The 15,844-nt window shown below is 40.6% G+C and overlaps 1 long non-coding RNA gene across 1 annotated transcript; it reads right to left on the bottom strand.

Annotated features, from left to right (window-relative positions):
• Positions 1-481: 481 nt before the first annotated feature.
• LOC131277040 (uncharacterized) lies at positions 482-15,398 on the bottom strand. Its single transcript, XR_009184233.1, has 3 exons — positions 15,301-15,398; positions 13,733-13,806; positions 482-1,120 (listed from the first exon to the last, which is right to left on the bottom strand). It is a non-coding gene; the product is annotated as an uncharacterized lncRNA (long non-coding RNA).
• Between the last annotated feature and the right edge of the window lie 446 nt (positions 15,399-15,844).

The raw sequence follows: 15,844 nt of genomic DNA, 5'->3' as shown, positions 1-15,844 counted from the left end.
ATTGCATTTGGTGACGATATTTTGGAGCACTGCTGCACCACATGGATAATGGTTTACATTGCAGTTTACACTCCCCCCGTCCATTCAGTGGGTTATGGCAGGATATATAATGTCCTGCATCTGTCCCTGCAATATCATTTAGGACAACTCCAAGTCCCAAATGCCCCCACAACACATCTCTTCCTCCCTCTCCCTACCCTCAGCAACTACCATGGCCACTCTCACCACATCAATGCCACAATTTCTTCCATTTCTAGCCACAAGAGTTCCACAGTAGAATATCAGCAAGTGCACTCTAATCCATATTTTATTCCTCCATCATGGGACCCTGGGAAGGTGATGTCTGCTACAGAATTGTTCAAGTAAATGAAGATTTTACGATCTTCAGCAACCAACTGTAATTACCTTAAAAATTCCTCTTTTCACTAGAGAAGATGCTTAATTCAAAACTAACTTCAAAAATCTACATGAGGCTTTCAGGTCAACGAAAAACAGTCAATGTGATTTTATTGCTCTGCTCCTTTAGCATGGGGACTAATGTGGAATGGCTTATTCCCATGGTGGATAGGCCATTCATTGCTACAATGAGATCTCAATTAAATAACAATTTAAAATTCCATCATAATAAGCAGGAATTCCCAGGATGATAGTTAAAAAGAAGAAAGGCTGATCGGTGTGGCATTCTTCATATTCACCAACAATACTAAGGCCCCTACATCCCAAATAGCTTTCTCTTAAAACTGTATCATGGCAATCATGCAGGTTTCTTGGAAGGCCAAGCAACATGATGGGGACCACCTGGCATGGAATTCATTCTCACTGAAAACACTTGGTGTTCTTCCATGGCCTGGGGTGGCTCCTCCAAAGTCTGGATCTCCAGTGCTTTAAGGGTGACAGCTGGGGAAGCAGCTCTGGCTTTCAGAATAGCCACCACCTCACTGGGATTTAAATTGGTCAAGTCTAGAGCATGGATAGTCAGCAGCTCATCACCACTCTTGATCCTGTCATCTCATGCAAGATGGCCATGAGTTGGCCCACTACTCACAAAGATAGGCAGTTCAGCACTCTTACTTTCTTGCCTCCAGCAACTGTCTTTCCAAAGGAATTCTGTGGCTCCTACCTGTGAAAGATCAGATTTTAAAAACTATTCTTAAATATTTATGAATATCCTATCACTTGTTAGAGGTTCCTGTGTCCTGATTGAAGTAGAGAGGAGTGAGCATGGAAGGAGAGAGAAAGATATGAGGAAAACTGTTAGTAATTGATACTGCTCAGCCTGCAAAAAATGGGAGATGCATTCACTCAACAGAAAATAGAACCAAAAGGTGAATCTCAGAATGAATTTAAATAAAGTATATTGAGGTGGGGCAAGATGGCATCCAAGTGAGTACACCCTTGTCAACTCTCCTGCAATAAAACAGCCAAGTGGAGACAGAATTCTGCCAAGAGAGCTGTTTTGGAAATCCACAAGGCAGGATGTTTCTGGACATCAATCTGGAGAGAGTGCAACAAAAGGAGTGCTTGCTCAAGGTTTAAGTGTGGGTTTCTGACTGTTGAGCCCGAAGCTGTGGGAAATCTAAACCCTTCCCCTAAGGCTGATAGCCACAGCATTCCCTGAACACCCCTGGTTGCATGACAGTGTTCCCAAGCTTCTTGTTCCACATACCCATGATCCCCAAACTTGCATTCCCAGAAGCTCGCATTCCCCAAACTCTGTGTTTCCATAACCTGTGTTTCCTGACCCTGTGTTCCTCAAGCCCACATTCACCCAAGCCCACATTCCTGGAACCCAGCACCCCCCAAAACTCCAGCATTCCCCTTTCCCACCAGTATCAGACAAACTCTGAGAGTGGGAGGGTTCTGCTGTGGTGCAGAGGGGCCTGAGGAATGCAGATTCAATTGTCTAACACCTCCTGCCCCTTTTTTTAGTGGAGCATGCCAGCTGTCTTGGGGAGATGCTAGGAAGAGAGGAGAGTTGAATCTGCTGAGAGATGCTGATTTATCTAAACACCCTGGGATAAGGGAAATTCCTCTGGGAGAAGGCAGATTATGGCAATTAACTAGAATTGTGCACAAACCTAAGGTAGGGGAAAAGTAGGAAATGCTTGGTAGGCTTCCAATAACATATTTAGGGTTCCCAGCAAGGTGTGGGTGCTCTCTGTCAAGGAGACTAGGAGTCATTATTTTCTATGGTGATTTGGTTCACCAGGGTCCCATTTGAATCTCAGAAAGGAGCTCTCACATGGCCCTTCTGCTGCTCTGGGAGGGAGGGAAGTGAGGAAGGGAGAAGGGGGGAAGGATAGACTACTAAGCAGTTTATTCAATTGCAAAGATGACTCCTTGCTTGAAGCCTTGTCTGGTCCTTTTTGTTCATTTGTTTAATTGACTTTCCTTCCTCTTTATCCCCCCACCACCTTTTATTTTTATTTTTCCTTTTTTCTGCCTTTTTTCCTTTTTTTTTCTTTTTTGTATTAGGTGTTGCAGGCAGTGCTTCCTGTTTGCTGTGCTTCCTCATCCTTGATTTCCTCTTTTCTGTGGGTACTGATTTTGGCTACCAACACTATTCCCCTTCCTTTACATCTTTCTATCTTCCATTTCTGTTGTTTCTCTTAAATTCCATCTCTCTTTGTTTAGCTCCAGATTTTTCTGAGTTTTTATTTCTAGCACCTTTATTCTGTTTTCTATCACTCTTTATGTTATTGTCCTTTCTTTTCTCTTTCCCTCTCCTAACAACACAGACCAGATCTGAACATAGTAATCAAGAGATTAGAATTTGTTATAGAACTGTGGAATTTACCAAGAATTCAGAATATATTGAAAAAGTGAAAAATACAAAAGAAAATGCGTTTTATTGAGATCTTGAGTGCTCCAATCACTAAAAAAGTTTCAGAAAGAAAGAATACAGTGAATAACAAAAAAGTCCAAATTAGAAGAAATAATGGGGGAGAAATTTCTAAAATGTAAGCTTGATATTTTTCACTTAAAATGACCAATATGTGCTACTTTGTAACATAAATAAAAATCAGTCCACCTGTAGATACATTGGAATGTATTTGCAGTCTATGAAGATATATCTTATCTTTTTTTTTTTTTTTTTTTTACATCAAACACAGAGATCGGAATACCTACAAAGTACCAAAAGATTTTTTTAAAAATTTAAAAAGCTGGCTTTGGATTCAGGATTCAGTCAATTGAAAGAAACACTTAATTCCTAAGTAACATAGAAGGAGACAATGATGACAATGGGTGCATCTTAAATGCCAGAAGTAATACAGTGTGGGAATTGTCACTTGTCTGTCACTAGCCCTTCCTCTCAATGAGGTTTGTATAAATTTCATATCCACTTTTGCTGTTGCTTAATTCGACTTTCCTCTATTCCCCTGCTGCTCTTGATACTGCCCCGTTTCCCACCTGCCCCTGTTCTGCTATCATGCATTTTGGAATTCAAGTGAAGTTGATATCCTGAAGTAGCTGCCCAATTTCAGACAAATATTTGCTCTACACCAGGCTTCTGATCACCCAGATCGCCTTCTCTTTCCTTTGCCTCGACCATTTGTGCCTGAGTTCATCCTGCTTTAAACCACCCATTGGACCATGATGAAAGACATGACAATGACTTTCAGTAGAAATACTTTAGTCCTAGGCCAACATTAAAACTCCTTCAAGTTCTGACCCAACCAAGCCCCTCTTTTCCTTTGCATGGGTCTCAAGAGTTAATAAAAATGTCTTCACAACCCATGTTATACAATTCCTTGGAGAGTCATCCTTAATTCAGTCATAAAATCTCAGTCATCTAATCTATTATCGATTCATCCTGCATTCATACAGTACTTTCCAAAGTCTAATTCACCATCTTGTGTTCTTTCTGTGTTTCTCTTCAACTACTCTTGCTCCTTCCTCATTCTTTCTTCACACAGCAGCTATGATAATCTTTCAGAAATGTAAATTGCCTCACAATATCACCCTGCTAAAACAATTCAGTACCTCTCCATTTCTTTGGGTATAAATTTAATAGTTAACCTAACCAATAACACCCTGTCCTTCCTGCAATCTTGTCCCATCCTTCTCCCACTTCATTCCAGCACTTCAAATGGATGGGTCTTATTTCAGCTTTCCATCCACTCCAAGATATTTCTTAGAAGGATCTTTTGCATAAGCTTTCCATCAGCCTCAAGTATTTTTTACCTTTTTCATCTAGGTAATTCATATTCATCCTTTCCAACTCAGCTTAAATTTTCCAGAGTCTTTATCTGATTCCATTAAAAGAATAGTTAACTACTGTTATTTTCTTTTCAGGAAATTAATATTTAACCTCCCAACCTTAAGATTTTGAAGCAAATATAGTTAAGACATCACTAAAGTCTAAAGAAATCTGCTAATTTAATGTAATCCCATCAATATTTTTTATTTTTCAGAAATAGAAAAGGTGAAAGTCAAATTTATATAGAATTACAAAATGTCCCAAATTTGACAAAATCTCTTGAAAAATAAGAACTAATTTGGAAGACTGAGAGTTACTAATTTCCATACTTTACTAATATACAATCATGTAAAAATTTTGGACTGTTAGAGGGATAGATATTTAAACCAATGCAATAGGATTGAAATTTCAGAAATTAACCCATGTTTCTATAGACAATTGATTTTAGACAAAGTTGCAAAATTTCTAAAGAAAAAGGTAACTACCTACATAGGCATGGATTTTATTTTTAATTCATTTTTAATACTTTTTTATTTTTAAACAAGCTTTTGATTGCCTAAATTTTACATAAAAATATAGGGGATTCTGAAACACCACATCTCCTTCCCCTCCCACATCTTCCCATATTAACAACAGCTTTCATCAGTGTGATACATTTGTTACAATTGATGAACACATTTTGAAGCATTGCTACAATTGTGAGAGACAAAGAAGGATACTACATATTAGTGGAAGGGATATCTCTCAAGGAGAATGAACAATCAAATATTTATGCTCCTAACAAAGGTGCCTCCAAATACATTAGGAAAACACTGGATAAACTAAGAGAAAGAATAGATGCCTCTAAGATTATAATGGGAGATTTTAATACACCACTATCAACTTTGGACAGAACATCTCAAAACAGAATCACTAAAGAAACAAAATATTTGACCAGTATATTAGAGGAGCTGGATCTAATAGACATATACAGATCATTACACGAGAATACAGCAGGATACATATTTTTCTCAAGTGCACATGAATCATTCTCCAAGACAGACCATATGCTAGGCCACAAAGAAAGGCTTAATGAATTCAGAAAGATTGAAATCATACAAAATCATTTCTCTGACCACAGTGGAGTGAAGCTGGAAATCTGAAAGGGCCAGAGGCCCAGATTTCACACCAAGATATGGAAATTAAACAGCACACTCTTAGAAAACAGTGGGTAAAAGAGGAAATCTCAAAAGAACTTAATAACTACCTTGAAACTAATGATAATGATAACACAACATACCAAAATTTATGGGATGCAGCAAAAGCAGTACTGATGGAAATTTATACCCATAAATTCATACATCAAAAAAGAAGAAAGAGCAAAAATTGAAGAACTAACTGCACATTTGGAGGAATTAGATAACAACAACAAAGTAACCCCACAGGAAGAAGAAAGAAAGAACAAAGATAAGTGTAGAACTAAATGAAATAGAAAATAAGAAAGCACTTGAATAGATAAAAAAGACCAAGAGCTGGTTCTTTGAGAAGATCAATAAAAATGACAAACCCTTAGCTAGACTAAGAAAGAAAAAAAGAGAGAAGAAGCAAATACACAAAATAAGAAATGAGAAAGGAGATATCACCAATGGCCCCACAGAAATAAAGACTATCATAAGAGGATACTTTGAAAAACTATATTCCAGCAAAAATGACAATTCAGAGGAAATGGAGAAATTCATAGAAACACATAAGCAGCCTATACTGATGAAAGAAGAAATTGGTGATCTCAACAAACCAATCACAAGTAAAGAGATAGAATCAGTCATTAAAAATCTCCCAACTAAGAAGAGCCCAGGGCCAGAGGGCTTCACAGGTGTATTCTACAAAAGATTCCAGAAAGAACTAACACCAATCTTGCTAAAACTCTTCCAAAAAACCAAAACAGAAGGAACATTTTAGAACTCATTCTATGATGCCAACAATACCCTAGTACCAAAGCCAAACAAAGACACAACAAGAAGGAAAATTACAGATCAAATTCTCTAATGAACCTACACACAAAAATACTCAACAAAATACTTGCTAACCCTATTCAACAACACATTAAACGAATTATACACCGTGACCAAGTGGGATTCATTCCAGGTATGCAAGGATGGTTCAACATAAGAAAATCAATCAATGTAATACACCATATAAACAGATTGAATGAAAAAAAATGACATGATCATATCTATAGATGCAGAAAAAGCATTTGACAAAATACAGCACCCTCTCATGATAAAAACACTCCAAAAGATTGGAATACAAGGAAAATTTTTGAACATGATAAAAAGTATATATGAAACCCCATAGTCAACATCGTTTGCAATGGTGAAGTCCTAAAATCCTTCCCTCTAAGATCAGGAAAAAGACAAGGATGCCCACTATCACCTCTTCTATTGGACATTGTCTTAGAAGGACTTGCTCAAGGACTGAGGCAAGAACCAAGAAAAAAAGGCATTCAAATTTGAAAGGAAGAAGTCAAAATTTCAATATTTGCAGATGACATGATCCTATACATAGAAAACTCTGAGAGGTCTACAACAAAGCTTCTAGAACTCATAAATGAGTTTAGTATAGTCGCAGGTTATAAGATCAATGAGCAAAAATCAGTAGCATTTCTGTACACCAATAAAGAGCAAACTCAGGAGGAAATCAAGAAACAAATACCATTTACAATAGACAATTAAAAAATCAAATACCTAGGAATAAATTTAACTAAAGAGGTAAAGAACTTATACACAGAGAACTACACAAGATTGTTCAAGGAAATCAAAGAAAACCTAAGTAAATGGAAGAATATTCCCTGTTCATGGATAGGAGACTGAATATTATTAAGATGTCTATCCTACCAAAACTGATCTACACATTCAATGCAATCCCAATAAAAATCAACACAGCATTTTTTAAGGAACTAGAAAAACTAACTATGAAATTTATTTGGAAAGGAAAGAGGCCCTGAATAGCCAAAGACATTTTGAAAAAGAAAAATGAAATTGGAGGAATCACACTACTTGACTTCAAAACATACTACCAAGCTACAGTAGTGAAAACAGCATGGTATTGGCATAAGGAGAGACACACAGACCAATGGAACCAAACTGAAAGTTTGACATAGATCCTCATATATATAGCCATATAATATTTGATGAAGCCACCATTCCCTCTAACTGGGAGAGAATGGCCTATTCAACAAATGGTGCCTGGAGAACTGGATATCCATATGTAAAAGAATGAAAGAGGATTAACATTTCACACCTTATACAAAGATCAACTCAAGATGGATCAAAGACCTAAATATAAGAGTCAAGTAATAGGAAATGGCTTCATGAACTTCACACCAAAAGCATGAGGAGCAAAAGAACAAATAGATAACTGGGGCTTCCTCAAAATTAAAGCCTTCTGCACCTCAAAGGAGTTTGTCAAGAAAGTAAAAAGGGAGCCTATACAATGGGAGAAAATATTTGGTAACCATATATTGGATAGGAGACTTATAACTTGCATATATAAAGAACACCTATATCTTGAAAATAAAAAGATAAACAACCCATTTTAAAAATGGGGGAAAGGTTTAAACAGACACTTCTTCAAAGAAGAAATACAAATGGCTAAAAAGCACATGAAAAAATGCTCCAAATCTCTAGCTATCAGGGAAATGCAAATCAAAACTACAATGAGATACCATCTTGCTCCCATAAGATTGGCAGCTATGAAACAAACAGAAGAATACAAATGCTGGAGAGGATGTGGAGGAATGGGAACACTCATCCACTGCTGGTGGGAATGCAGAAGGATCCAACCATTCTGGAGGACAGTTTGGCTGTTTCTCAAAAACTATCCATAGATTTGCCAGATGACTCAGCAATTCCACTGCTGGGTATATACCCAGCAGAACTGAAAACAAGGACACAAACTGATAGATGCACACCAATGTTCATAGCAGCATTGTTCACTATCGCCAAAAGTTGGAATCAACCCAAATGCCCATCAACAGATGAGTGGATCAATAAAATGTGGTATATACACACAATGGAATACTACTCGGCTGTAAGAACAAACACACTACAAACACATGTGATAACATGGATGAATCTTGAGAACCTTATGTTGAATGAAGCAACCCAGACACTGAAGGACAAATACTACATGACCTCAATGATATGAAATAACCAAGCTGCCCTAGATAGCAAGAGACTGAACGATAGGCTTACAGGAAATCATAGGGTGGAGGAAGGATGTGAGCCGATGTCTGCAGGGGTGGAATTTAAGACGAGATGGTGGTAAGTATGAACACAAAGAAGAGAAAGAAGTGGGGCAAGGGGTTGCCTTTGGTTGGGGCTTTGCAGTTTTGAGGGTGGCTGGGGAGGGACGGATGGGTAACGTTGCCCAAAAGTGGGGGGAGGGAGGGGTAGCATACGAACACAGGAGAGGGTCAGGAGGTGGTGGAGAGTAAAATGCCGAGAAAATCATATCAAAATATAATAAAGAGGGTTACCTGTTTAGAATGCTCGGAGGGGAGGGTCTGATGCAGGACGGGCTCCTGGGGAATGTCTAAATGCTCATTCTGCCAGAATGGGTGATACCATGGGGTAGAAACCCAAGTAGTGAGAGTGGGGGTGGACCCACATCCTGGGAAGGACTAATGCCATCAAATAGAGGGAACTGTATCCCTTGAGAGAAAGGGTGGCTCCCAGGGCATTGGGGCAGTTGAGAAAGTTAGGCCCTGAACACTATTCCATCTATCTCTGGAAGTGGCTCCTCGGGAAATGGAGGTTGGCTGTCACTGTGGGCACCAAGGTAGAAGGGAAAATGGACGTTAAATGTGTGGAACCAAGGTATATGGGGGGTAAGAGAGGAGTTTCGTGAGAGTACACAAGGATGGATATAAAACATGTAATATTACACCATAACATATAGGAGATGACAGACTGATAATGTAAACCATAATGTAAAACATAGGATAACTAAGAATGTAAAAAGCTGTGTATCCTCAAGTATGCACCACAATGTAAGCACAGATGTCACCTTGTTAGAAAGCTATTGTCTCAGACTCTGTGCATCACATTAAGTAAATATGATGTGAATAGGGTGTAAGAGTATCAATGTGGAACGGAAAAGGTTGTGTGGTGGTTGTATGGGAGTACTGTATATTATATATATGCATTGCTGTGGTCTAGGACTCCTGTGAAGAGAAGCTCAATAATTGGGGGGGGGGGGGGGAAAGAAAAGAAAAGAAAAGAAAAATATAGGATGTAGAATTTTTTTCCATGCCAAAAGTTGGAATCAACCCAAATGCCCATCAACAGATGAATGGATAAATAAAATGTGGTATATACATACAATGGAATACTACTCAACTTTAAGAACAAATACACTACAAACACACGTGATAACATGGATGAATCTTGAGAAGCTTATGTTGAGTGAAGCAACCCAGGCATTGAAGGACAAATACTACATGACATCAATAATATGAAATAAGTAAACACAATATGCCTCGGAGAGCTAGAGACTGGATGATAGGCTTACAGGAAATCGTGGGGTAGAAGAAGGATGTAAGCTGACATCTACATGGATGAAATCTATAAGCTGGAGGTAAATATGTGTACCTGGAAGGGATAAAATTGGGGCATAGGGTTAACTTTGGGTGGGGCATTGTGGGCTTGAGGGGGGCTAGGGATGGGCGGATGGGTAATATTGCCAAGAAATTAGGGGGAGGTTGGGGCAACATACGAACATAGGAGATTGTCAGGTATTTAGTTGAGAGTATAATGCTGAGAAAACCTTTTCAAAAATATAATAAGGAAAGTTACCTGTTTAAGATACTTAAAGGGGATAATCTGATGCAGGACAGACTCCTAGGGAATATGTGAATTCTCATTTTGCCAGAGAGGGTTATATCATTGGGTAGAGACCCATATAATGAGAGTGAAGGTATACCCACATCCTGGGGAGGACTGATGCCATCAAATAGAGGGAACTGTATCTCTCAAGAGAAATGTTGGCTCCCAGGGCATTAGGGCAGTTGAGCATGTCTAGCCCTCAACACTGTTACAAGTATCTCTGAACATGGCTCTTCAAGAAATGAAGATTGACTGTCACTGTAGGCCCCAAGGGGAGGGGGAAATAGGTATTGAATAGATGGAACCAAGGTAACTGTGAGGGCAATAGAGTACGGAAGGATGGCTATAAGACATGTAAAATTACACCAAAAATATATAGGGGCTGATAGGCTAAAATGTAAACCATAATGTAAAACATAAGATAACTAAAAATTTAGAAAATCATGTAGCCTAAAGTATAAACCACAAAGTAAACACAAATGTTACCTTGTTTGAAAACTATTGTCTCAATATCTGTACATCAGTTTCAGTAAATATGGTACGAATATGTTAAAAGATTTTTGCTGTGGCAGGAAAAAGGTTTTATATTGGATATGTGGGAATACTGCATATTGTATATATGAATTACTGTGACCTAAAACTCTTGGGAAGATAAGCTTAATAATTAGAAGAAAGAAAAGAAAAAGATAAGATGTAGAATTTTTCCAAATTAATATGTATTCTATATCTAAACTTTAAACTCATTGCTATATTCCATTTTACTATTAAGGGAACCTGGCAATATACTGGGCTTCACTTTTCAGGAAGTTTTGGATCACAGAGGGGTTCAACAATGGCAGCAGAGGAATGGTGGTATGGTATGTTATTGACAGGGGACATATGGTTCACAGGGAGTTCTACAGGGCATATATGTTTGGATATTTTCTTAGTGGAAACAATTAAAAACAACAACTGAGGGAGTGCTGAATTCCTAGCCAGGGGAGCTCTATCATAGTCCCTAAGGGAACAGCAAAAATCCCCCAAGTGCAACGGCAAAGACCAAAAAGGAATGAAGTTCCAACAATGAGCTCCTGATACTAATGACTATGCTTGTGAGCCTGTGCACCTGAAATAAGAGCAAGGCCTAGAGAAGTAGTGTGCCTAAGAGTTACCTCCTGAGAGCCTCCATGTTGCTCAAATGTGGCAAGTCTCAAAGCCAAACTCAGCATATACATGCATTGCCTTCCCCACCAGTGTGGGACATGACTCCTGGAGATGAGCCTCCCTGTTGCCGAGGGATCACTATCAAGTACTAGCTGATGACGTAACTAGACAATGACCTTGAATAAATGGTTCAACTCGGACCAGCAGAATATCCCTGTCTACATATAATAACAGGAGTTAAAAATGCCTTTTGACCTAAATCAAGGGGGAATTGGAAAGGACAAATGAGTTTATATGGTTATGAGTCTCTAAAAAAGAGCTCTCTAAAGTTTATATGGCTATCAGTCTCTAAAAATGTTATCAGAGGGGTTGTCGTTATGCACACCTGAGCAGAGTCTCAGAGACAGATAAAGTAGATACAACCCCAGGTATTGGTTCTTCTGAGGGCTACAAAGACCCACAGGTCTTATGATCATGGCAGATGAAGTTCAGTGCAATGTCAGTTGGCCCTTCTTTGGAGTTTGTGTTTCTGTGTGATGGAGCTGGACTCAGATGTGATCTCTTTTCACAAGCCTTTCCTGTTACTTTATTAGAATTGTAGTTGGTGCTGGGGTTTAAGATATATCTAGGGTATCTGAATCTCTGGACTGACCATGTGATAGTCAGACCCTGAGCCTCAACAGACTTCAGCTCCTACACTCTGGTTTATTGGACTTACCCCACTCAGCTAACATGGAGGTGAAGAATGTCAACCACCACGCCATGGAGCCAAGAATGTCTACAACTGAAAGCAGGAGAATTGCATCCAACATCCATGTGGAACCTAAGCCCCCTGTTGTCATATGTGGAATGGACTCAACCAATCTAAGGTCCATAGGATGGAGGAATAGAATATGGATTAGAGTGGACCTACTGATATACTATTCATGAACTATTGTGGCTAGTATTCGAAGAAAATGTGGCACTGGTGTGGAAAAAAGAGGCCATGGTGGCTACTGGGTGTGGGGAATGGGAGGAAGAGATGAGATGTGGAGGCATTTTCGGGACTTGGAGTTGTCCTGGGTGGTGCTGCAGGGACAGTTACCGCACATTGTTTGTCCTCCCATGGCCCACTGGGTGGAACGTGGGAGAGTGTGCGCTATGATGTGGACCATTGACCATGAGGTGCAGCGATGCTCAGAGATGTATTCACCAAATGCAATGAATGTGTCATGATGATGGAGGAGAATTTTGCTATAGGTGGAGTAGTGGGGTTAGGGGGATGGAGGGTACATGTGGACCTCATATTTTTTTAATGTAATATTTTAACAAATGAATTTAAAAAAATAAAACACAAAGCAAAACAAACCCCATTTACCTTTCTCTCTTGATATCCATTTGGCCTTTTGTGTTTTGAGTATTGTTGAAATTCAGTGTTTCCTGATACTGGTTTGGCCCTTGTTGTCTACCATCAGTTTTCCCTCAGGAAATAGCTGAGGTGTGAACAAAGTGCAGGGTGACATAGAAGGAGGGTTGCTGAGGTTGTTGGTGCTGGGGGTAGGAAATGGACGTGACAGTGGAGGAGAGCTTGCTATTGCAGATAGAGCTGCTGGCTGAGAAAGGGCACTTGGTAGGAGAAGCAAGGACTTTCCAACAGTGGGAAATGGAGCCAGAGACCCAACCCTGGAGGGCTCTTCAGGATCAGCTGAGTGGCAGACGGAAACAATAGCCAATTCTCCTCCACTCCCGGCCACCCACAGGATTAACCGTCCCTGCTCCTCTGCTAGGTGCTTGCATGTGACCAAGGAGCCATGTGTGACTCTTCAGGCAGAAGCATGTAAGCACCCATGGCCAGGAGCTCCAGAGACTTGACACTGAAAGGACCACAGCCTGATTGTTGACCCTCCCTCCAACTGGGTTCCTGAGACTGGACTGAGCAGAGCCTCCCTGCCACACACACACACACACACACACACACACACACACACACACACACAACTTGGCATGGGAAGTCTATCTTTACTTTTAGCCACTGTCTCAGTTTGCCAGGGTTAGTCTGACAATGCCCCAGAACCACTCATTTAAGCCCCCAGGTTGAAGGTTCTATCATGTGCCTCTCTGACAGTGATCAGATCAGGAAGGAAAGGCTTGCCCCTGTGGACCCAATCCTTAGCAAAAGGGCACTGACCATGACTAGCCAAAGCCAATTAGTCTATGGGGTGTAGCAGTGCTCCAAAATGTATTCACCAAATACAATGAATGTGCCACCCTAATGAAAGAGGTTGTTGATGTGGGAGGAGTGGAGTGAGGGGGGTGGGGGTATATGGGAACCTCATATTTTTTGAATGTAACATTTTTTGTGATCTATGTATCTTTAAAAAATACAACTCTAAAATTGATGGGGGTGGAGTGTGGAGTATATGGGAACCTCTTATGTTTTTTAATGTAAAGTTTTGTGTGATCTATTAACTTTAAAAAATGATAATTAAAAAATTAAAAATTAAAAACAAAACAGTAATTAGAGCTCCACCGACCCAGGGCTTACCGTGAGCCACTGTATGCGGACTAAGTACATTCATTCTCATAAGTGGCGATGAGGTCGGTTCTGTTTGATCTGTCCTAGAATGGCAAAGTGAGACAGAGAGGCTGTGACTTGTGAAGGCTCCACAGCTAGTCACCATAGAGCTGATACTTCGACCCAGGACTGCTCAGCCTGGGCTGCTAACCAACACACTGACTACTGTTAACTGTGCTCCAAGGAAATTGACTTAGGAAGTAATCTGATCAGCTTTGTTAGGGGCTGAAAGTACCTGCAATGAATTTTGGGGCAGTTTGGTCCTTCAGCAAACCTGTAGTACAGAATTCACCCTCTTTATGACCAATGACCCCAAGGTCAGAGAAACTGTTCCTGGAGCCCTGGAGTTGATCAGATACCAGTGCTGCCCATAATCCCAATACCATGGTGTGAACATTGGTACAAATGGACTTTGAAATGCCTTTTGCTGTTCTTGTTGCTTTTAAGATTCTTTTCTTTAGATTTTAATTAATATTTATTTCAGTTGCATCATTTCCTTTTGGCATACACAAAGCCCCAGGACTTGAATTTGCCTGTAATCCCAGCTAATCAAAACTGCCCTTAAATGCTTTAAACACATAAAATCCCATTTGAATGAATGTATTCTAAAGACAATTCCCATTTTCCAGGCAGCAGTAAGGCATTCGAGCAGGAGTCAGCGACTTTCTCTGTGAAGGGCCAGGTGGGAACTTTCCTGCCCCAGGGGCTCTGTCGCTATCACTCAACCCCAACATCTTACACAGGGAGGATAGAGAAATGAATGGGTGTGGCTATGTTCTAATAAAACTTTATCAAAACTGGATGGGGGCCAGGTTTGGCCCATGGGCCTTAGTGTGCCGACCCTGTCATATAGAAAGGTGTGCTTATGGCTCATTCCTGATTTCCCTCCAAGGGGCAGAGCCCCAGTCACTTCCTACCTTGGGGCTGCTCTCTGGCCCTTGTTCAGTCAGCCCTGGAAGGTGGGACTGCTTATAAGACCTGCAAATTCAAGAAGGAGACACTGAGTCTGCAGGCTCACTCTGTCCTTCTCCCTCTTGGGCCTGGCCTTCAGTGGGCAGGGGCTCTGCTCTGCATTTCTACCACATTCAAGCTTCAGAAGTCACAAGCCCCACTGTGCAGTCCTCAGCAGTACTTTCTATCAGTGACACCCCATCAAGGAGCAATCTACAGTCCACCTTAGGGTGCTGTGGAAAGGGACTCCTCAAAGGTACAAACTAAACGGTGTAGTGTGAACTCTCTTTGTTATTCTGAAAATCCAGATGAATTTAATATTCTCTCGATAAAGAAGCATTGAGCAACTTCATACACCAAGAGTCCTGGCTTTTTGACTATTATCTCACGATGGTCATCAACTCACTGGCAGTATCATAGGTACTGTAGACTCAAAATGTAAACCCCACTTAATAAGTGAAACCATTTACAGTTGTTCAAAACCTATTGCTCACAGGAAGAAAACAGATGAGGCGTGTGTTGGCTGAAGGTCAGGAACACTTCCGTTCCATCCCCCTCCTGTTTTAAGGGCCAGCAGAGACAGTTACCTTGTCAGATGGCCCCAGAAGTCCCCTTCCTCCATCCAGTCCTTCCACACGCTAGAAGCCAGGCAGAGGGGTACGTCAGATGCAAGAGATATCCCGGGGGGCAGGCTGATGGCCATGCTTGCTTCAACTGGAAACCACACTTCTGTGTGTGAAGTGAAGCTCATGAGACTCAAGAGGCCTCCCACCAGTACTCCAGCGAGAGTTGACCAGAACTGGGGACTCACCTGGGCACCACTGATTGTGGGTGGTTAGGAGAAGAGGAAGGAGGCATTTTGTGGGATTATTTTATACACCATTAACTTACTTTCCAAGGGAATCTGTGTTCCACATTATGGGTTGAGCTTTGTACCCAAAAAGATACCCTGAAGTCCTAATCCCGGGTACCTGGCAACACAAACTTTTTGCAAAAGTGTTATTGCAAGCAGAATCATTTAAATTGAATGAGGCCAACTGGAGTGGGAGGACCCTTCGTCCAGGATGGCTGGTGTCTTTAGAAGGGGGGTGTGGGCACAGACAGAAGGGGAGTGGGCGCCATGGGAAGAGA

The sequence above is a fragment of the Dasypus novemcinctus genome, chromosome 31 (assembly GCF_030445035.2).
Source record: "Dasypus novemcinctus isolate mDasNov1 chromosome 31, mDasNov1.1.hap2, whole genome shotgun sequence".
In the NCBI taxonomy this organism is placed as follows: domain Eukaryota; kingdom Metazoa; phylum Chordata; class Mammalia; order Cingulata; family Dasypodidae; genus Dasypus; species Dasypus novemcinctus.
Note: the sequence above shows the minus strand (reverse complement) of the source record. Positions and strands in the feature narration are given on the sequence as shown.